The sequence below is a fragment of the Macaca fascicularis genome, chromosome 13 (assembly GCF_037993035.2).
Source record: "Macaca fascicularis isolate 582-1 chromosome 13, T2T-MFA8v1.1".
NCBI classification, from domain to species: Eukaryota; Metazoa; Chordata; class Mammalia; order Primates; family Cercopithecidae; genus Macaca; species Macaca fascicularis.
In genome coordinates, this window is record NC_088387.1 from 114362064 (window position 1) to 114384838 (window position 22775).

Consider the following 22775-nt stretch of genomic DNA (forward strand, 5'->3'; position numbering starts at 1 on the left):
AAAAAAAAAAAAAACAGCAACAACCAAAACCATAAAGCTCTGTGCTTGAGAGTCAGAAAGATAACCACTGTAACTGGGGGTTCTGACCAAACAGGAGTGTGGCAGGAAATGAGGTCAGCGAGATAGGCAGGGGCCAGATCTTGCCTAGAATCGTAAGCATGGTGAGTTTATGATGAGAAGGTCCTAGTGAGAACGTCATGGTGACAAGGTTGTGGTAAGATGGTCATGGTGAGAAGGTCGTGGTAAGGAGGATAAAAAAGTATTGGAAGGATTTATATAGGACAGTAATATGATATCATTTTGTAATTTACGAACATTACTTTTACTGCTGTTGTAGAACAAATTAGAGAAAAGTAAGTTAGGAACCCTGTTAGGATGCTGCTGCAATAATCCAGTGAGAGTTCATGGTGACCTCTGTTTTGACAGGCAAGGGAAAAGATGAATTGGTGCATGAAGAGAGAGGTCATTGGCTTAGCGGTAGGCATATAAGGGATTTTGAGCCTGATGATCTCTATTTGGAATGATCATGAGGGTGCATGTGGATGGATGGTAGAGGTCTGATTAACAGAAGAAGGTTTGAAAAACTAGTACAGGGAAAACATAATTTTTTTTTTACTACTATATAGCATCAGTTAAGGTTTGAGATCACGAGTTTAAAATGAATCCAAGCCAATTTAAAGTTATACCCAGCCATCAGAGAGCCTTAACATATGTTGACACGAGTCCTTGACCTATTGCCACATCTGCTGCTAATTCCTGGGCTGGTGATAACTTTGCTGTCACTTTTTTGTGCCCTGGGACAGCAGGGCTTGGCTATTTGGCATGCTTCTTTCAAGAAAATGCCAACCTTTACCCCAAAAGTTCCCAAATAAGACTGTCTGCAAAATATTGTCAGTGTCTACTGTCCTACTTCTCCAAGAAACCTTCAAAAATCCTAAAATCTGAACATCCTCTTCCCTTCCCCATGGTAGTTTTTATGTCTTTCTACAAAAGCACTGTGACTTTGTGCCACTGTCTGGCCCCACCAACAATCCCCGAGCCATCTCATGCTATACTGGTTTTCTCTCTGAGATTGTGCCGTGTTTCTTTTTGTCTTTGGTATATAACACATGTTGACCCTTTTTCTGAAAGTACTAACAACCCACTTATTTTTCTGGTTAAAAATGCCCATGAAAAGATCTTTCTTAACACTTCCTACTAGTTTATGTACCCTCTGCATTCAAAAATATGTACCACTTTTCTCTGGGAGAGGACAATCCCTTCTCACCTATAGGTATCTCAGAACTTAATCATGTGACTCACCTTTTCCCAATGAGGTGTGAGTGGAAGAGACACTTGTCACTTCCAGGTGGCAACTTTCAGAGCTGGTGCTTTGTTTACATACTCTTTCCTCTCCAACCCCTGAGCTCTTAGATGCATGTGTCAACGATGAGATAGCCACCAGTACAGATCCTTTTTTGACTATGATGAACAGAATACCACTGTTGACGTGTGATGGGCATGTAATGTGGGAAATAAACTTTTTTTTTTTATCATTAAGTTGCTTGGTTTTTTGGATTGTGTAGTACTGGAGCAGAACAATTGGTACCAAAGAAGGAATATATTCGTAACAATAACTCTAAACTATGTGACATTGACTTTAGAATGGACAATGAGCAGAAAGAAAACTCTTAACATTTGTAAGGATGGTGATCCATATTAGGTTGCAGGGAAACACTCAGGAAAACTGCCATCCATGGTAAGTTGGAAGACAAATCAGTTTGTAATAAGAGCATAGTTTTAGGCAAATAGATGGGAAGAGAGACTTTGGTAACATGGTTTGGTTGTTAATGGTTACATTGGACAAAGGTCAATGAAAAAGAGATGAGATCAGAAAAAAAATTGTTCAATTTACAAGCAGGAAGAAAAGGAATGGAAAGTTCCTAATTCAATGACTTGAAGGGTTGAGAAATATAACCGATTGTCAGTCTCCAAGCTTTCAGACTCAGATTGATGAAAATTCAGTCTTGAGGCAAGGAACAAATCAAGAAGGTCATTATCCTCTTTGTTAAACTACCAACATTTTACTGAATTACTTTAATTAGACACAATGTTTCAGGTATAAAGAGAATTGGCTTGGTTCTTCCATGAAACTGATAGGCTCAAAATATCAGCAATTAACTTTAGTGAAACAAAAATGCATGTCTGAAAAATAGTTTTGAATGTGATTACTGAAACAAAGTAGATTTGAAAGAGTTGTATTTTTGAAGATCCACCAGTGTGGTCTAAAAGCTACTGACCCTTCAGGACTTAAGTTGAGGCTTGGGCCCCCAACCTTCTCTACGGAGAGAGCATGCTGGGAAACCTGTGCAGCCCTAAAGACAGGTATTTCCTATGGACCTCCTCATATGTGGTCAATATGGTAATTAAAAAGAAGAAACAATTTGAACAATGGCTCAAGAAGTAGAACAGAATCTTAAAAAGCAATGTCTGTCAGCAGGATTTCAGAGTGTTCATTGAAATTATGTAGTCCTTCCATCACTGTGTTTTGCTTGTAGGGAAGAAAGTAGTTTTTGTTTGTTTTGTTTTTGCGTTTTGTTTCATTGGGTTTGTTTTTGGTCAGTATATAGATCTCCAAAGCAAAAAGAGCTGCAGCCAGACCTGCCTGTGAAATAGTCATAAGCTCCTAGACTCTGAGCCTGACCCAGGAGTAGGCTTTGGATGGTTTCTTTTGGAGAAGGAGTGAAAGTATTTGCAATTTGAAAATAAAAAGTGAATGTAGTATTTGTGACCAGAAAGGTCACTGTTGATAGCTGTCTGCTGTCCCTCATGCATAGTGGACGCTTCCTTCTTCATTGATGAAGGGCATGGCTGGGAAAGCGGCAATGCCTTGGCTGAGAAGTGCATAGAAATCACTTGAAGAATCAATGTGGTGATTCACTCTTTATCAGATACATGGTTTGCAATCGTTTTCTTCCATTCCCTAGGTTGCCTTTGTAACCTGATTGTTTCCTTTGCTGTGTAGAAACTTTTCAGTTGACCTAGCCCCACTTGTCTATTTTTAGTTGACCTTGTCCCACTCGTTGATTTTTAGTTGACCTTGTCCCACTCGTCTATTTTTAGTTGACCTTGTCCCACTCGTCTATTTTTAGTTGATGTAGCCCCACTTGTCTATTTTTAGCTGACCTTGTCCCACTCATCTATTTTTAGTTGACCTTGTCCCACTCGTCTATTTTTAGTTGACCTTGTCCCACTCATCTATTTTTAGTTGACGTAGCCCCACTTGTCTATTTTTAGCTGACCTTGTCCCACTTGTCTATTTTTAGTTGACCTTGTCCCACTCATCTATTTTTAGTTGACGTAGCCCCACTCGTCTATTTTTAGTTGACCTTGCCCCACTCATCTATTTTTAGTTGACCTTGCCCCACTCGTCTATTTTTAGTTGACCTTGTCCCACTCATCTATTTTTAGTTGACGTAGCCCCACTTGTCTATTTTTAGCTGACCTTGTCCCACTCATCTATTTTTAGTTGACCTTGTCCCACTCATCTATTTTTAGTTGACCTTGTCCCACTCGTCTATTTTTAGTTGACCTTGTCCCACTCATCTATTTTTAGTTGACGTAGCCCCACTTGTCTATTTTTAGCTGACCTTGTCCCACTTGTCTATTTTTAGTTGACCTTGTCCCACTCATCTATTTTTAGTTGACATAGCCCCACTCATCTATTTTTAGTTGACCTTGCCCACTCATCTATGTTTAGTTGACCTTGTCCCACTCGTCTATTTTTAGTTGACCTTGTCCCACTTGTCTATTTTTAGTTGACCTTGTCCCACTCATCTATTTTTAGTTGATGTAGCCCCACTTGTCTATTTTTAGCTGACCTTGTCCCACTCGTCTATTTTTAGTTGACCTTGCCTCACTTGTCTATTTTTAGCTGACGTAGCCCTACTTGTCTATTTTTCCTTTTGTTGTCTGTGCTTTTGGTGTCGTATCCAGGAAATCACTGCCAAAACCGATGTCGTGGAGCTTTTCTCCTATATTTTCTTCTAGACATTTTACAGTTTCAGGTTTTAAACATTTGTCTTTAATCCATTTTGAGTTGTGTGTGTGTGTGTGTGTGTGTGTGTGTGTGTGTGTGTGGTGTAAGATATGGATCCAACCTTATTCTTTGGCATGTGGATATTTATTTTTCCCAATATCATTTCTTAAGGAGACTGTAATTCCCTCATTGTGTGCTCTTGGTACCCAGCGTTAAGGCAATTCCAGAGCAAAGACATGAAAATTCAAAATTTGAAATAGCTTTTAAAATGGGCATAGTACCTGAATAGAGATTTATCAAAAGAAAACATACAAATAGGTAACAGGTACCTGAAAAGGTGCTCAGCATCACTAATTATCAGGGAAATGCAAATTTAAAGCACACCTGTTAGAATGGCTATTATCGAAAAAAGCAAAATATAACAAGTTTTGGCAAAGAGGTAGAGAAAGGGGAACCCTTATACACTGTTGATGGGAATGTATGATGGTACAGTCACTATGGAAAACAGTTTGTAGATTTTACAAAAAAAATCAAAACTGAGTGACCATATGATCCAGCAATTCTACTTCTGGGTATATACCAAAAGAAATCAGGATCTCAAGGAGATCTCTATATTCCCATGTTGATTGCAGGATTATTTACAATAGCCAAGATATGCAGTAAACTCAAATGTTCATGAACAGATGAATGGATAAGAAATTTTCTATATACATCCTATTGAATATAATTTAGCTTTCAAAAAAGAAGTGAATCCTGCCATCTGTGACAACATTGGATGATCCTGAAGGACATTGTGCTAAGTGAAATAAATCAGGCACAGAAGGACAAATACTGCATGATTCCACTTAATGAGGTACCTAAAATAATCAAACTCAGAGAAGCAGAGAACATACAGTGGTTACCAGGGACCCGGGGGGAAGAGAAATGGGGGATTGCTGTTTAACTGGCATAAAGTTACAGCTATGCAGGCGTTTTGAGCACTAACGGTCTGCTGTACGGTGTAGTGCCCATACTCAACAGTGCTGTGTTATGCACCTGCAAATGTGTTAAGAAGGTAGATCTCATGTTAAGTGTTTTAAACACACACACACACACATACACACACACACACACACACACGGACCCAAGGAAGCTTTGGGGGATGATAGTTATGATTATTGCCTTGATTATGGTGGTAGATTCACAAATATATGTATGTGTCCAAGCTCATCAAATTGTATACATTAAATATGTGCAATTTTTGTATGTCAATTATACCTCATAAAGCTTTTTTAAATTAAATTAAAGAAAGAAAGGGGAAAAAGAAAGAAAAAGCAAATGAATTAGTGTGTGGTGAGCTATGCTCTTTTTGCATCTCAGCTCTTGTGATTACAGAAGCGTGCATTGAGACAGCACCTCCAGGAGCCTGGATTCCTGAGTGACTAAGAGTGATCCTTACTGACCAGCAACACATATGGGGAGGGGTGGGGTTAAATAACTTTGCCACCCTCCAACCAGGTCAGTTAGCTTCCGTTTGTCGGGTTCCCCTGTAGGTCCCATCCTATTCTAACTGATCCACCTTATTACCACTCATGACATCCTACACATTCTCTCTCACCAGTAAGTATATCATTAGTTTTGTAACTTCATACGTATTGGAGTGAAAAACAGTATTACTTCATCACGTAAATATGCTTCATGAAGGATGCTTTTTTTGTTTAGGAACTTGCACAGATCAGACACTTAGAGACAGCAAGCAGGGCCCTAAGAGCGTGAGTTGGAGGTGCAAGAAGAGATGAAAAAAATGGGTCATTATAAACCACAAGCTGGAATTGGGGGCTCATTGGGAGAGCACAGAGATGAGCAAAGCTCTTAAGTAATTTATCAGATCAAGCTGGAGATGCCAGAAAAGGAAGAGAACTGTTCCAACTACAGGGAGTTCAATGCTCAGCTCTAAGTCTCTTGGTTGTCTTTGGAACGGTAACCACCTCCCCTGCAGGGCAGCATCAGAGGAGTTCTGTGAGAGGAGCTGTTCTTCCAGAGAGTATCAGGCCTGGGCTACGTGTCCCTGCTTGCTTTCAGGGACATGTGGAAGAACAGGCCCCCAACAGAAAAGTAAAGAATAAGAACACCTTTAGAAACCAAAGGTGAGGAGAAGAGCTAAAATTCCCAGGACTTACAGAGATCTTGAAAACAAAGGGCTTCTCATGGTTGATGAGATGGGCATTTGGGCAGGACTTCTCTGGATCTTAAGGGCGTGGTGATCCCAGCTGGTATCTATCTGGCTTACGTTTATTTGATGTATATATCCCCTCCACTATTCTGCAAGCTCCCTGGGTGCAGGGCTGGGTCTGACTTGTTCAATGTGTTTGTTCCCATGCCTACTACAATCCCAGGCATAAAAATAAGTGATTAACAAAAGGCTGAAGAAATGAACAAATGATTGAATTATTTACGTATAAATCTATCTTCTCCACTCGATTGGGAGTTTCAGAAAGGCAAAAGCCACATCTCATGTCTCTCAGCATCCTTCTAACCAGGGGAAGTGTCAGTGTTTGGGGATGTATCAGTCTGTTCTCACACTGCTGTAAAGACACTGGGACTGGGTAATTTAAAAATAAAAGAGGTTTAATTGACTCACAGTTCCACATGGCTAAGGACGCCTCAGAAAACTTACAATCGTGGCAGAAGGCAAAGGGGAACCACGGCACGTCTAACATGGAGGTGAGAGAGAGATTGAAAGAGCGAGGAAGTGTCGCACTTGAAACTCTCAGCTCTCGTGAAAATTCCCTCACTCACATGAGAACAGCATGGGGGAATCCTCCCCCATAATCCAATCATCTTCCACCAGGCCCCCCCTCAACATTTGTCTGGTGAACTTCCTTGTGTCTTCAGAACTCAATGTCTTTGCCTGGAAACACGGATTGCTATCTCTGAAATGGAAAACAAAGCAAAACAACAGCAACAACAAAAAGAAACAAAAACACCAGTGAAATAGAAAATTGTGGCTTTTGAGGTCAGATGGGGTTCAAATCCTAGCTCACCCCAGTACAATCTCAGGAATGTTCCTTAACTGCTTCAAGGGATATCCCTTTAAAAGAAGGATAGTAATATCTGCACTGCAGTTTTGTTAGCACAATTAAATTAGACACTATGTTCAAAGCCCTCTGCAAAGTGTCTGATGCCTGGTAGATGTGCAATCCATTTTGGCATCTCAATAAGGGCCTAATGCCACATCCAGAAATGAGAAAATCTCATCCCCAATTCCACACAACTTTGGCATAGTAAGTCCTCATATTTGCAAGCCCTTGTTTGAAAACGCATTCTTTTCACTGCCACTGGGAGAACATTCTTAATATGTTACTACTGCCATCTTGATTACTGCCTAGCAAAGGTAATTTAAGATTTCACAATTGTGATAGCATCCTTTACTCTGAGCAAATCATGGATTCTCAAACAGACAGGCAGACAGAAAGGGGAAAATGGATTGTAAGAAACTTGGAGCATTTTTGAAACCTGCACTCCACAAATCAAAACAAAGAAAAATACCCTCTCTATGGAAACTGAATTTATTTGTCTGAGTTCTGGAATCGGAGAGATTACATGGGGAGAGAATGAGAATGGGATGGTATTACCATTCTATAATGTGTTTTGGAGTTCACAGCTGGTTTTTTAAAAAAAATTACATTTATGACATTTAGATTAAAATTTAGTTACACATTAGATCTAAGAGCAAGCATGATGGGTTCATTGCCATCCTGGACTACGGCAGAGCTGAAACATTTAGCCACAGGTAGGTAACTAGGATTGTTGCAAACGATCATCAGTCCCACAGAAACTTAATACCATGAGAAAGCTTGCAGTGTGATGCTGTGAAAATATTAAAGGCCTAGAATCCCAGCTCAGTGGCCTGTTCCCAGGGGAAGTCTAGTTGTGGGTCTGATATCACCAACCACAGGCTGCAAAACTTTTTCTTTCTTTGGGATCTGGGAACCTAACCAAAATTAAGGCGATACCATGCAGGCTGTGGGATACCACAGAGAGCCAAGGGATTGGCTGCAGCCTAAAACAGGGAAGACACTTCACAGACACAGGTGGGAGGCCATTACTCACGACATCTGAGCTAGGAGCAGGAAGTGGTGGGTTCTTCAGAAACACAGTTATTCTCTCGTGGTTAGCAAAGTTCAGAGATGAGGCTGTCTGCTAATTAAAGAAGTTAATAGGAAACCTACCCCTCATTCCTTGTCAGATCCCCCAAAGTTTAGAAAGTGAGGCCCTTCAGGCAATGGGCTTCACTATCTGGTGCGGTTTGCTGTACCTCTTGGCCTGACTCAGAGATAGGGGTAAATGAATGTTGGTTTAAAAAAAAATGCATAAATGCATTTGGATTTAAGAAGATATCTTTGGTGTTCATATGGCATATTTTCTTTTGTTTAATCAGCAACTTCATTATAATCCTGCCCCCACTGAAACCTTTAATTGGCTCTCCATTGACTATAAGATGATGCCAACCTCCTTTCAGCTGATATATTCAAGCTCCTCCACGGTCTGGCCTCTGGCACCCCAGCCTCATTTCTCTCTGTGCTTTCTCTCAGATTCTCCATACATGACATGTGAAAGTGCTTGCATTTCATGGGTCAAGGTGCTTCTGCACAGACCCATATGTTTTCATTTGCAAAGATGCAAGTTTCTGCTCATCATTCAAAACTGAACCGAGGAATCTCCCTCTCCGTGCTGCCTTCCCTAACTTTTGCACACAGAACTGATGCTTCCTTCTTATGTAGTGAAACTGTACCTGGTACACACCTCTACAACAGCCCTTTGCATTGTATCATGGTCTATACATTACCTCCTTTCATGGCCTGTGGTTTATCTGAGGAGAAGGAGTCCGTCCAGCTAATGATGAATACCATGATTGGGGCACTTAGGAATGCTTGTCTAGGGGCCTCCATCTCACTGTGAGACAGCAGGAATTCTAATGGCTGCCACAGGCACAGCTGTGGGGTGTTGTCCTTTGCAGCCAGGTACTCAGGTCCTAGGAGGATGGAACCACACAGTGCTGCAACCCCTTTGCAGTTGCCCTTTGTGCCTTGTGATTTCAGCAGAGATATATATTGACATTTGCTGGAGAAGAGTTTTCAACAGTCGCTTCAGACATTGAGTGAAAAGTTGTCAATTTACAGCCAGGACAGCCCCAAGTGTTAGAAATTAACAGACTCAGCAATCACTGGACGCAGTGGTTTTTGTGGAGACTGTCTTGCCCTGACAAAGATTATTGAAGCAAGACTGAAGATGCATAAATATTCCATTAATAAGGTCCTGACTGCAGGGGCCGTTCCTGCAACACTGTCTACGATCTTGTTTTCCAGGTGCTTCTTTTCATGCTAAGCTTGCATCATCATCAGAGCCCTTGATGAAGGACGGCGGGGAGCTTTGACCTGGTGGACACTTCCCAGAGAGACTCTTTTAGGGCTGCTCTGGTCCCTGCTAGACGCCCGGGCTGGTGTGAAGAACACACAGAAAGAGGAGCCCGCCCTGCTGTCTTTGGACGGAGCCTTGCGACTGGTGAAAGATGTCTCCATTGCTGTGGCCAAGAGAGAGGTGTTGACTGGAGATTCAGTCAGGGTGTGCCCTGCGACTGGGGAGCGCACCAGCGAGGAGACTGCTTCCCTGGGGAAGGCTTGGATCTGGCACTGTTATCACTAATCAATTCGGAACTGGTTGGTTTTGTGCCTTGGCACTCTTGGATAAATTTGTTTATTGGAAAAGAAACCTGGGGGAAAAGTGTGTCTAATTGAGATAGAAATTTACCATCAAGTAAAGTATTAGGTTGGTGCAAAAGTAACTGTGGTTTTTGCAATTACTTTTAATACATTTAATCCTTAACGAAGCTGAAATGTCACACAGAATAAGAATAAAAGAAGAAAATGGCAATAGCAAAAGAACCAAGCAATACACATCTAAGGCTAAGTGACCCTACTTACCATTAAATCCTTATTCTAGGTTTCCAAATACTGTGGACATATCATACAGAAGCATGATTTCAAAAGCCAGTTTCGTTTCTCCATTCATCTGAAATAGAGACTATAAAATCAGGTGGTCTAAGGGAAGACTGAGATAGGCATGGCCTAGGATGAGCCATAGCCTGGGAGAGTTAACATAACAATCTGATAAAATGCTGTTTCCTTCCATCTGGGTGCAAAGAAGTTCATCCTCAGAGATATGAAAATCAGTCCCTCTGCAGCTGCATGGAGAGTCCAGGAAGAGGTTTCTCCTTAGCTCCCCTAGACCATTTGTTTTCTGTATTTTTTGAGACAGGATCTTACTGTCACTGCCCAGCCTGGAGTGCAGTGGCACGATTACGACTCACTACAGCCTCAACATCGCCAGCTCAAGCTATGTACCCACCTCAGCCTCCCAACTAGCTGGGACTACAAGAGTGCACCATCATACCCAGCTAATTTTTTCTATTTTTAGCAGAGATGTGATCTCTCTATCCCCCTGACCATTTCTAAACAGCAGCTCGACTACTTTTCTTTTCTCCTTCCAACATGTTCCATGGGCCGTATGAACAGAATTACTCACAACGACCTCAGCAGCCCTCACTCACTCACTGTAATCATTGGGTCCTTTGTGTCGACTCTAGTTCTTTGCCTTTCAGAATCTGACCTGAATGGAAGCTCTCTGCAGCCTGACTTGCAGGCCTCGTCTCCACCTGCCTCCTGCAGAGGGGATTGCCAGCATTGCTCCTCACTGAGTTTTTGCAGAGTTGCCTTAACATTTTTCAGATACTTTGTTTCAGGCACACAACATACATGAAGTTGCATTTCCTTACTTAATTCTTATTGAATCAGAGGCATAGAAACGCAGCTGAGCTCATGAGCTGATTTACAGGTAAGCAGAGCAGTATACCCAGGTTTCTGACTCTGAAGTCCATTCTCCTTAAATACTGCACTTCCTTATTCTCCTTCTTCTGTTCCTGCTCCTTAAACTCCAGCTCTTCCATATGACAGCCACTGAGGCAGGACCAGTCCCTATCCCCACCCCATAATATTTCTCAGCAAATACATAGCCCCAGAGTCAAACACAATCAAACAACACTTTTCATAGTAGACAATATCTGGCAAATTTCACTCTTACCTCCTTAACACCATGCTGTTACTCTTAATGTAACAATTGAATCACTTTTACTAACTTTTGACTAAGAAGTCTGCTTTATCTTTGCTAATATTAAAGCAATGCTTACTCAAAAATCATGAAAAAATATTGAAAATGCAGAAAAGAAGGAAAAAAGTCACCCTCAGAACGCCAATCCAAAGTTAATGACTATTTCACATAAATTACATGTTTTGTAGTCATGGCAGGCACAAATCTTTCTGTGTCAAGGTGGCCCATGGGCTCTAGGGGCTCTAGATCACCAAAGCCAGTCACCCTCCACTGAGGACACTGTTTCTCTCCCGCTTTAGTCTCCTTAAAAAATTAAGTGTGTACTATATAACACATGATTTAAAAGCCCACTTGTAGATTATGAATTCCATACCATCAAAACATCTGACATAGATTTGCCTCCTGTGAAGTCCTCAGGAAATGCTGTCCCCATTACCCCATGTCAAGGACTAGGGTCAACCCCCAGACTGGACTGGACATGAGTGTTCACTTGGAAGATCTCTGAGAATCAGCAAACCAAACAATTTTTTTAAATGCCCACTCTCTGCCAAGTGTATTGATGAGGGATCTTAAGTTTTATGAGAAGAAGGATTGGGTCTCTCTTATTCGATGTTGTTTCTCTAAGGCCTAGGACTGTTTCAAATACACTAGAGTCTTTAGAAAGTACAAGAATTTAGTCAGGCACAGTGGCTCACACCTGTAATCCCAGCACTTTGGGAGGCTGAGGTGGGTGGATCACGAGATCAGGAGTTCGAGACCAGCCTGGCCAACCATGGTGAAACCCTGTCTCTACTGAAAATACAAAAATTAGCTGGGTGTGGTGGTGCTTGCCTGTAATCCCAGCTACTCAGGAGGCAGAGGCAGGAGAATCGCTTGAACCCAGGAGGTGAAGGTTGCAGTGAGCTGAGCTCGCACCACTGCACTCCAGCCTGGGCGACAGAGCAAGACTCCGTCTCAAAAAAAAAAAATAGTACAAGAATTCATTGCATCTTGACCACAACAAATCCATAAGAGAAGCATTTCTAAAGGCATTAAAAGATCTGAAAACTAAGGCCTGTAAGAGTTTAGCAAGCTGCCCAAGGTTATGTAGTATATGGCACAGTTGCCATTGAAAGGCTGTTTGATTTCAAAGCCCATCTTTTCTTGCACAATGCCATTCTCCTTTTTTCCCTGTCAGTGCCTTTGATATACCGATAAATGGTTTCACCTACTCTGATGTCAGTCCTAGCAAAGAAAAAAGTATCCTCAAAAAGGCCTTATTCTAGTCACCATTGATTCATCCCTTTCTCAATTTGATGCCAATTTTCCTTACATGCTGGATTTCCTGACCAAGCATTTTGTGTAGATACTAGTTTTTTCTTCTGGAATGTTCTAGACAGTACTCTTTACATTTAAAAAAAAAAATAAAATATATAGTAGTTTCTGATTCTTCCATCTTTATCAAGTACTTTAAGCCACATGAAGGGGTTTGAACTTGATCCTAAGAGTAATGAAGAATTCCCAGGCAAATGTTGATGGATGAGTGACCTTATCACATTTGCTTTTAAAAATAACTATTTATTAGAGAGATGGAGAATGGATTGGAGAGAGGCAAGCCTGGAGTCAGAGAAACCAGTGAAAAGAACATTGTGTGACTCCATGGAAGGACTAGGTGTTTCAGGTAAGGAATCTACTCTTTCCAAAAAGAAGTCTGACACTTGTCCTCAGGTCCTGGGAAGGAATCTCTAGGCTCTGGGAATACTGTGCCCAATAGGAGTGTTTCTGTTTGTTCGGCGGCCTTGGCTCACACCTGGAGGATCTAACAATGTGATTTCAGGTGAGGGCTTTGGGTCGTGAAGTCCTCCCTCAAGGGACTAGAGACTGAGATCAATGAAAGGAGAGGCCAGTTAGCTTCATGCGATTGAGTACAGTGAACGCTTTGGACACCAAAGCTCAGGGGAACTTCCCTGGATGGCAGTGCTCTCTGCATGTTATCACACGTCTTACCTGAGAACTAAGGCTGCCCACCATCCACCAGAGGGCACGCCAGCAGCTCCACGTTTGGAACCCTGTTGGACTGGTCCATGCACTGCTTCCTGTGGCTGACTTTCATCTGTGCTGGTTACCTGTACTCAACTGCAACTAAGGGTATAACCACTTTCAGTGAGTTCTGTGAGTACTTGCAGTGAAGTATCAAAATGAAGAGTGGTCTTGGGAACTCCCAAACATGCAACTGGTGTTGAAGGTAGGGAAGCCTTAAGGACTGTTCCCTAATTTTGCAGTTGGTGTCAGAGGTGAGGGCAGACTTGGGACTGTTCTCTCAAACTCCACAGGGGTCCAGACCAAAGGAGCAGAAGTGGAAATGGAGAGGAGCGGGGGAACCCAAGAGATATTGGTATTCAGAAGCTGCTACAGCAAGGTTCATGGATGGCTGGACAGGTAAAGGGGAGGCGGAGGAAGATTCCTTAAGAACATCATTTAGATTTCTGACTCGGCCACTAGTTGAGTGGTTTGTGATACCCACTTGACTTGATTTATGTCTTCTAAGACATTTTACTCTTAATGCTTAGAAAAGTCTGGGACATTTTAGATAAAAAACAAATGTTGAATGAAGAATAGTCTAAGGCAGTGGAAAAGATCTAATTGATTAATAGGAACAGGAAATGATAGTTAATTGACAGTGGAACATTAGTTGGAAGACAAACCCCCACTCTTAAAATCCATCTAGGAGAGCAGATTGTAGATTGAACGGATGCTTTGAATTAAAAGAATGTCATCATCATTGTTGATTTGCCACATGTTTACAAAAAGGGAGTAAGGCAGTTTCTAAATAAATAAATTCGATCTTTTGAAAGGCTAATTCCATCAAGCTACAATGGTGAATATTGTCCCACTTCAACTTTGGATTATTGCTGTTCAAACAATAGACGTTGTTCCTTGACTCTCCCAACACCTGGGAATTAAGTAGAAATGATACTTTTGTTCTTTTTAAATGTTTCTGGCTTAGTTTTGATGTACCAGATACTGAGTAACAATAATAATTTGTTTCCTAGAAATAATAATTGCAAACATCATAGCAAGGTGCCAGTATTATTGCATCTCATTTAATTAGAAATGGAGAGACTGAAAGTAAAACTGGTAAGTCATATATTCAAGAGAGACAGATCGTCCACGGCAGCGCTGCGTGCTGAACCCAGGCAGCTGACTCCAGAGCTCTGTTGCTCAGCTTTGGCCTTTGGTAGTGTGACTCCAGCTTTTCTTGTTTCTCTTTGGTCCAGACATGACCACAGGAAAATAAATCCATAGCCAGTTTGAGATGTTAGATCACAGTTACTTTTGCATTTTCCAAATGTATTGAGAATGCCTACAGCACGTCATATGGCAGTCACATTGTTTTAGTTTCATAGATACTTCAGGGAGAATAATGCAATTTTGCTAACTTTTCCACTGAAAGCAATCACCTCTGTGTGGAGAAAATTCAGGAATCCCAAACCCAAGAATGATGTCTTGGTGGAAAATTGAAATGTTTGGAATTGGAAATTCAGAGTGGAAATGCCCTCCTAAATTAAGAGAGGCTGCTCTTACAATGGCATTAATTATTTAAAAACAAGCAACAGAAAATAAAAAATATCTTAGGAAAATTGCATTCATACATGACACAGGAATGGTGCTGCCTTCTCACATGAAGTAGTTAGCAAGGGAACCCCTGTGAGAATTTGCATGCTGGGTATAAGGCCACCACTAGATCTGAGGTCAGCCAAGGGCCACGGCCAGTTTTATGCATTGTTCACTCCCATTTGACCAAAGGCTGAGGGAACGGGTGGGACAAAACTGGGCTTTTCGAGCAGACTAAGACTGCTTTGGTTTGGAATTCTGTCTCTAGTACTTGCTGACTATGGACCTAGGGAAGTTTCTTAACTTTACTAAACCTCAACTTTCTCATCCATTTAATTGGGATTAAATAACAGCCATGCCACAGGTTACACAGACAATTCCCACAACATCTTTGCTGCTTCTGTTTCCACGCTAAGCCCACTGCACTGAGAGCTACTTGAGAAAAGGATCCTGGGTGTTGTTTCCTTCCTATTTTCCTAGTGCTTAGTGCATGGTAGACATTTAATGCAAGGATGATACGCAGGAATCATCTAACTTCTGCTTGGGGGACAAAAATTCTAAAGGTCAGGTTGAATTTAATGGTAAAAAGGGAAGACAGGAAAACAGTGATGAATGTTTGGATCCTAGCAAAGTTAGCACACTCATTTCTGGCTTTAATTTATTTAAATGGGCCCCAAAGTCATAGGTGTTGTTCCAGCTAATTTAGAGATACGGAAGGACATTCATTGAGCGAAGAGTAAAGCTCGCCTTCAGTGGGTCCATTACTGTTCATACCAGTCCTATGTAGTTACTGTTGTATTTTCCAAAATTGTATTTTCCATAGAGCAATTATGAGTCAGGCAAAAAGAAAAACTGTAAATTAATCAGGGCTTACACAGTAAACAATGCACCTAAAAAGAATCTTAATGAGCAAAGCATTGTTCAAGGCAGCCTGCTTTTAAATATACGTTTCTGAGTAGATATGACTTATGATGACCGCTCCTTTCTTAATTTCATTCATTTTGTTCGATGGATGATAGGAGCACATTTATGAATGTACTGATATATCTTACACGGCTGTATTCCACTAGTGTCCTGGATTCATATAATGTGCCTTTTCCCAAAAACAGAAGCATCTTTTCCTCTGTCAGGTTCATTACCAATGGGGGCTCGGCTGGAAGGGCTTCATCCTTGGGAACACTGCTGCTCCCCTTCCCCATGGAGGATCGCACAGTGTGCACGCACACATGAACCTGTGCCGTTAACTGTAAGGAGAGCCGCGTGCGGTGTGGGGGTGATTTAGCCTTTAAGCAGTTCCACTTTGGGGTCCCTAAGAGTTTAGCTCTGCTCCCCTGATGTGCAGTTTCCTGAATTCAGGCCAGGAGGACATCACCCATTTCTCAGTCATACATCAAATCAGGCTAACCATTTGGCTACATGGTGTACTTTAATGAAGTTTTCCGAGGTGCAAAAGGAATGTGCAAAGGCCGCCCTTTTCCAGGCACTTTCTTACATGACATTCTTACATGTATGAAGGCACTGAGCCGAGAATCTGCTGGTTCTTTTGCATGTGTTGTCTCCAGTCCTCACCAGGCCCCTATGGGTGGCTACTGTTATTACTGTGAAGAGGGCAAGCCCCAGACTGACTATCCAGAGGCATATCTCACTGCTGCCGTTTCCTCTGTCTGTGCTGTTCGGCAAGTTGATCCCTCCAAGCCTCAGTTTCCTTATATGTCAAATGGAAAGTCTACTTCTTAGGTTGTTATCAGGACTGCCACACCTCACATATTGCTGGTCACGTTGGAAAAGCTCAATAAACACTGTCATCAATCTCATTGTGAATCAGACTGAGTTCAAAAAGGTTAAAACCAACAATAATAATTGCATCCCTTTCCCTACAGCTTTCTTGTCTCTCCTAGACAAAGAATAAAGTTTTATAACTTTTCAGTCTTAAGCATAGAACTCATTTTACTGGTAGAACTTTATTTTAATTGTAGGGTAGTACAGATTGAATATCCCTTATCAAAAGTGCTTGGGACCAGAAGTGTTTTGGATTTTGAATTACGTGAGATTTTGGAATATGTGCTTTATGCTTACCCATTGTGCATCCCAAATCCAAAAATTTGAAACTTGAGATGCTCCAATAAGCATTCTCTTTGAGTGTCATGTAACTGCCCAAAAAATTCTGGATTTGGGAGCACTTCATATTTTGGATTTTTGGCTTGTAATGCTTAGTCCATAGTAGATAAAGGCACTTTATTAGCTCCATCAGAGCAAGCCTCCTCAGAAGCACTCCCTGGTGATCACTCTCATTCCTTCCAAAAGTTTCATTTCTTTCTCTCTCTCTCTCTCTCTCTCTCTCTCTCTCGACAGTGTCTTGCTCTGTCCCCCAGGCTGGAGTGCAGTGGCATAATCACAACTCACTATAGCCTCAACTTCTTGGGCTCAAGCGATCCTCCCTCCTCAGCCCCTGTGCATCTGGGACTATGGAGGTGCACCACCAAGCCTGGCTAAGTTTTTTAATTTTTATTTTAGCAGAGATAGGGGGTCACTATGATGCCCAGGCTGGTTCTGAACACCTGGCCTCAAGCAATTCTCCCATCTTGGCCTCCCAAAGTTCCTAGATTATAAGTGTAAGCCACCGTGCCTGGCCTTAAAGTTTAATCTTAACATTGGTTCTGGCCCTGTTCTATTTGTAAAGATCTCTTTTGAAGTCTCAACACCACCTTTATCATGTGTTTCTGTTCTGCCCTTCAGAAAAGCCCACCAGAACCAAAGATGCAAGTTCCTGAAGATGGTGAGGCTAGGGACCCCCATTCACTTGTCCTCCAGTTAAGGCTGAAAGGGGTGTGGGAACTCTAGAGCCAAAATTATCTCAGTTGCAAGAAGGAGTCTTGCATAAGAGCCTAAAAAATCTATTTATGATTCTGCTAGGCACCTATGTGGCACTCTCCCTCTACAGGACAGCTTCAAAGTCCTCTCTCAGCCTCATAGTATACATGACTTTTGCTGCCATAAATTCTTTGTGCAGCAGTCTCCACATCGTGCATCCAGAGACCTCAACTCGGGCTCTCCCCTCTGCACATTTGCCTCTTGTTCTAACTATGCAAGGTAAGAACAAATGAGTGCAAAGGGCTGAGTTCCATGCAACCACCTGCAGCTGGGTGAGCTAGTGAAGTTGACCTTGAGATAAAGATTTAAAGTGAAGAATGTTTATCAAGGAGTGCATTGGGGTAAGCACAAGTCAAAGGGACAGGAGAAAGCAGGAGGGGCAGAGGGGAAAGCTATCTTCCATGGAGGCTCAAGACAGCCTTACTTATGTTTTAGGAAGCTCAGGGACTCACGTGGCTCTTCAGAAGAGTGTCTAAGTGAGATTGAGATAACCAAAGCTTTATTACTCCTCTACCCCAACCCCTGGCATGGATTAGTCATACATGTGGGTCTCCCCAGAAGAGGCAAGATCTTGGGCCTGCTCGCTGCAGCCCAGGCAATCCCTGAAGATGAGACAGGATAGTTCCCATGACCCTTTCACAGGACTTGCGACAGGGATGTGGCTTGTTTACTTGGCCGCTGAGCTTAACCCCTTACTGGAGGGAACATGCCATGGACAGGAGCAGGAACCAGAGTGAGTGAATGCTGGAACTGCCAGCTGTGTCTCTCCAGCAAAAGCAGGCCCTGTGCAAGCCTCGTGGCAGTGTCCAAGTGTGTTACAATCCTCTTTTAGCTCTGCTGTCTGGGAGGAGGTGTCTGCAACCCCCGATGTCCCAGAGTGCATTTTTCCAGCTCAGTGGGCCTTTTGCCTTATTACGTGGGGCAGCTGTCCTCCACCAGCAAGGACAAAGGGCCAATGTGACAGCCCTTTTGGGTTCCCATACCCAGTGTGTCTCGAATTCTTGTCCGGTGCTTGAGAAGAATGAGGCCACATGCCCTTGAAGGACGGTGAATGTGGAAGTTTTATTGAATGGTGAAAGTGGCTCTCAGCAGGATGGGGAGTTGGAAAGGGGATGGAGTGAGAAGGCAGTCTTCCCTGGAGGTCAGCCATCCCTGGTCAAACTCCTTTCCCAAAGAAGTCTCCAATGTCCAGCTGAATCATCTCCTCTCAACATTCAGATGCTTCTCTCTTCTGTGTGTGTGTCCTTCTCTGCCATGCCACTCTGCTCCTCTGCCAGTGGAGCTTGGGGTTTTTATGGGCACAGGATAGGGGTGTAGTGGGCCAAAAGGCAACATTCAGGTGGGAAAATGGATTTGAAGTTCTCATTTAGGGCCGTGGTTTAGGCTTGAGGGTGGGAGCCTTGTCAAGGATCCCACCCTTTTCTACCTAGTATGTCCCTGCCTCTTGTTCATATCAAAAGTGTAGTCCACCAATATCCCCAGCCCCAAGGACAGTTTAGTTCTTTGTTGAAGAGCAACCTGGGTAGAGCATCATCATGTCCATACACCCCCACCCCATGACAGGCACATTCTACATCAACTACAATGAGCCAGTCACTTTCCCTGTGCCAGTTTTCATGCTCAGAACCATCACATAATGCATAGGATTTGGGTAATTTTCCCATGGTTTTGACTTTGGGTGGCCCAGGGCTAGGAGAGGACAGAGGTGGGGAGATAGAGGGAGGAAGAGGAAAGGTGCATTAATTCATTTTCACTGCTAATAAAAACATACCTGAAACTGGGAACAAAAAAAGGTTTAATTGGACTTATAGTTCCACATGAATGGGGAGGCCTCAGGATCATGGTGGGAGATGAAAGGCTCTTTTTACATTGTGGCAGCAGGAGAAAATGAGAGAGAAGTAATAGCATAAACCCCTGATAAACCCATCAGATCTCTTGAGACTTATTCACTATCATGAGAATAGAACGGGAAAGACCAGCCCCCGTGATTCAATTACCTCCCCCTGGGTCCCTCCCACAACATGTGGGAATTCTGGGAGATACAACACAAGTTGAGATTTCAGTGGGGACATACCCAAACCATACCAAAAGGTAAGAAGAAGAGTAGAAGGTAAGAAAAGAATGAATATTTATTAAGCATCAAATTGTACCTGGCACCATGATAGGTGGTTTATAACCTCAATTCAATTTAACTTTCACTCCCCCTTATAAAGCATAATATGGCTTATTGCCATTTTGAAGTTGAAGAAGCTGGGGCTCAAGAAGTTAAGCAGCAACAACAGAAACTCTGTATCATCTCCTTTACATTCCTGTGTCTAGAGCTGCAGAAACTCCAGTCTGGGTGCAAACACATCAAGGCAATGATACAATGATGAGCAACTCCCATCCACTGCCCAGGCTTGGATACTCCCCATTTCTAGCCCTGTCCTCAGAAACATCAGGCTTTCTCCCAACTTTGAAAGCCACCCAAGTTTGGAGCGTGACTTGCCATTCCCATCTTAGTTCTCATTGCTTGCCTACAAGCGCACTATTCTTTAGCTTTTGACCAATGAAAAGTGCTCAGCACATATTTGTGCAACAAAACTAACTGTGATAGCTCCAGGTGCAAAGCTGCCCAGTAACCACTGGACACAGTTCCTGCCCCACTGTGCTCACCCCACCTGAACTAACCAAATTCCCCTGGCATACCCATGTTAGAAAAGGACTCTTGGGGACTGCTAAGGGACAACCAAGGTGGCTCAGGGATCTAGACAATGTGCATCTCAAAGTGCTTCACAAATGATTGCTTATATTTAATAGTACATGCTCACGTAATGCAATAATGGTTATCATTTTACACATAGTAGCTCAATCTGCACAAATAACTCTAAGAGACAGATTTTTCCTCTTGTTTCAGAGACATAGAGAGATTAAGGAATGTGCCCAAGGGCAATTTGGTTAGGTAGTGGTGAAGCTAGGCTGCAAATCTGGCTTTTTTGGGCCCTGCACTTTAGGCTTTAATTCTGCCAAGCCAAAATTCCAACACAAACTGTCACACTCCATCTACCATCTTTTTTTTTTTTTTGAGACGGAGTTTCACTCTGTCCCCCAGGCTGGAGTGCAGTGGTGTGATCTTGGCTCACTGTAACCTCTGCCTCCACCATGCTGGCTAACTTTTGTATTTTTAGTGGAAACAGGGTTTCACCATGTTGGTCAGGCTGGTCTCAAACTCCTGACCTTGGGTGATCCACCCGTCTTGGCCTCCCAAAGTACTAGGATTACAAGCATGAGCCACTGTGCCCGGCCCCATTTACCACCTTAGCTCTGAGACCCGCCTACCAGAGGGGTTCCCTGTGGAGTGAGATGTGCACATTCTACTTTATTCTCTCTTCTAGGTCAAGTGAGAAAATGTATTTGAAATCACTTTGTAAGCTATAAGCTACCCTATAGAGAGTATGTGTATAAATGTACACATATCTATACACACGAGTACAACTATATCCCTCACAATTCACAAGCAATGTGTGATTCATGTTAAATATTCAACACATGTTGAATTTATTGGGAGTGTCTATCTTGATATAGATACTTGTTCACAAGCTATTAGTATGTCCTATTGACATTTCACACAAATAAACACAATACACACACACACACACACACACACTCATGTTGCTCTTCCCTCTTGGGAATGTTTGTTCAAGAGGCTGAGGCTGAAGTTGGCCTCCTGCTATGTCAGGGCAGCCCTTGCATAGGTGTGAGTGTGAGCAGGAATTTATTTTCTAGCCAAGGGAGAAAATGACAAAGTGAATAGAAAAACCACAAAAGCAGCTAAGTTAGATTTGGGTTCCAAAAAAATGCAGACAGAAAAGGGAGACTGTGAAGGGAGAGTTGATAGGTGGTTTAAGGAATGTCTGGAGAGAGGCGAGGAATAGAGTAAAGAAGAGAAAAAGTAATAAAAAGAACTGCAACACTCACCTCTGAGAACAAATGACTGTAGTTGCTGCATGCTTAACGTCCCCATCTTAGGAAGCACCACACATCAGCAGAAATGAGATACACAGCAGGGAGGTGCTAGAAATCTGGTTTTGCAGATGAGTTTGACAAATCACCTACAGCTTTGCGCCAAACCAGGTCCAAAGACTTTAACCACATGGTTTGCTTGTGTGCACCTATTTCCTGAGTTGCTCTAAATTGCGTGACTTAGGGTGTAATGGCAATTCTTTGGGTTTTTGTAGCTCCATTTCTATGAGATACATGATTAGAAATCCTATTTGCTTTTTGTTTTTCAACCTTAATCAGCTACCACGCTGGGCTTGTGTGGCAGCCCCGATAATCAGCCTGCTTTATGGAGAAGGCAGAGTGGAAACAGGACAGGAGACTTCCCATGGCACACATGGAAACGCAGCTTTCTTAGGGTTTTCCTTAAACTCGGAAAGTATCTCTTGTCTGCAAAATTGAAGTCACAATCTCTAATTAATTAGCTAACTAGCTCCCCCTCTTGAAATGTCTTTCAGATAAAAGCTGCATAATGCTACAAAGCGATGGCCTAAAATCAGACTAATCTATGTCTATGGCAGTCCGTAGGATCCATCGTGTCAGAAAAATACATAGAAATGTCTTAAAATCTGCCCAAACACAAAAACTGTATCTGTGCTATTACTTTAGTTAAGTTTATACCTTTCAAATCATCTTTTTTGCTTGAAGGTATTTTGACACAGCTTGAAAAAGAAAGGCATCAAACAGCCTTAGCCTGTACAGTGAGCTATAAAATTGCTGCAAGCTTAAACAGTTAAGGTAGGAAAAATGGCAAAAGTCATGCCACCAACAAGTAAGTTTGTGCTTTTGTCAGAAATGAAGACTCTTAAAATGTGATGCCATCCCATGACTTATTTTGTATTATTATCTTATTTTTGTTTTGATCCAGTCATTCTCTCCCTTTATCTTACATCGAAAACAAGAAAAGTTTTGTCTATGTCTACAACTTAAGTGAGGAATCTATTATGTGATATATGATATAAAATTCAGAGCCAGGAATAGGCCATTGTATGGCATAAACATTTCAGAGGATAAGAATAATAGCAAAGAGCTAAATTGAAATGTAATCCATGCTGAGATACTGTAACAAAGCCTTATAATCCCTTTAAGCCAGCTGCTCGCAACTTTG

At 42.3% G+C, this 22775-nt stretch overlaps 1 long non-coding RNA gene across 1 annotated transcript in view; it reads right to left on the reverse strand.

The window, feature by feature from the left end:
* Positions 1 to 21642, reverse strand: part of LOC135966885 (uncharacterized) — a 34536-nt gene extending 12894 nt beyond the window's left edge. The window contains exon 1 of the long non-coding RNA XR_010580594.2: positions 21587 to 21642. This is a non-coding gene — a long non-coding RNA (uncharacterized lncRNA). The remainder of the gene's footprint in view (positions 1 to 21586) is intronic.
* Between the last annotated feature and the right edge of the window lie 1133 nt (positions 21643 to 22775).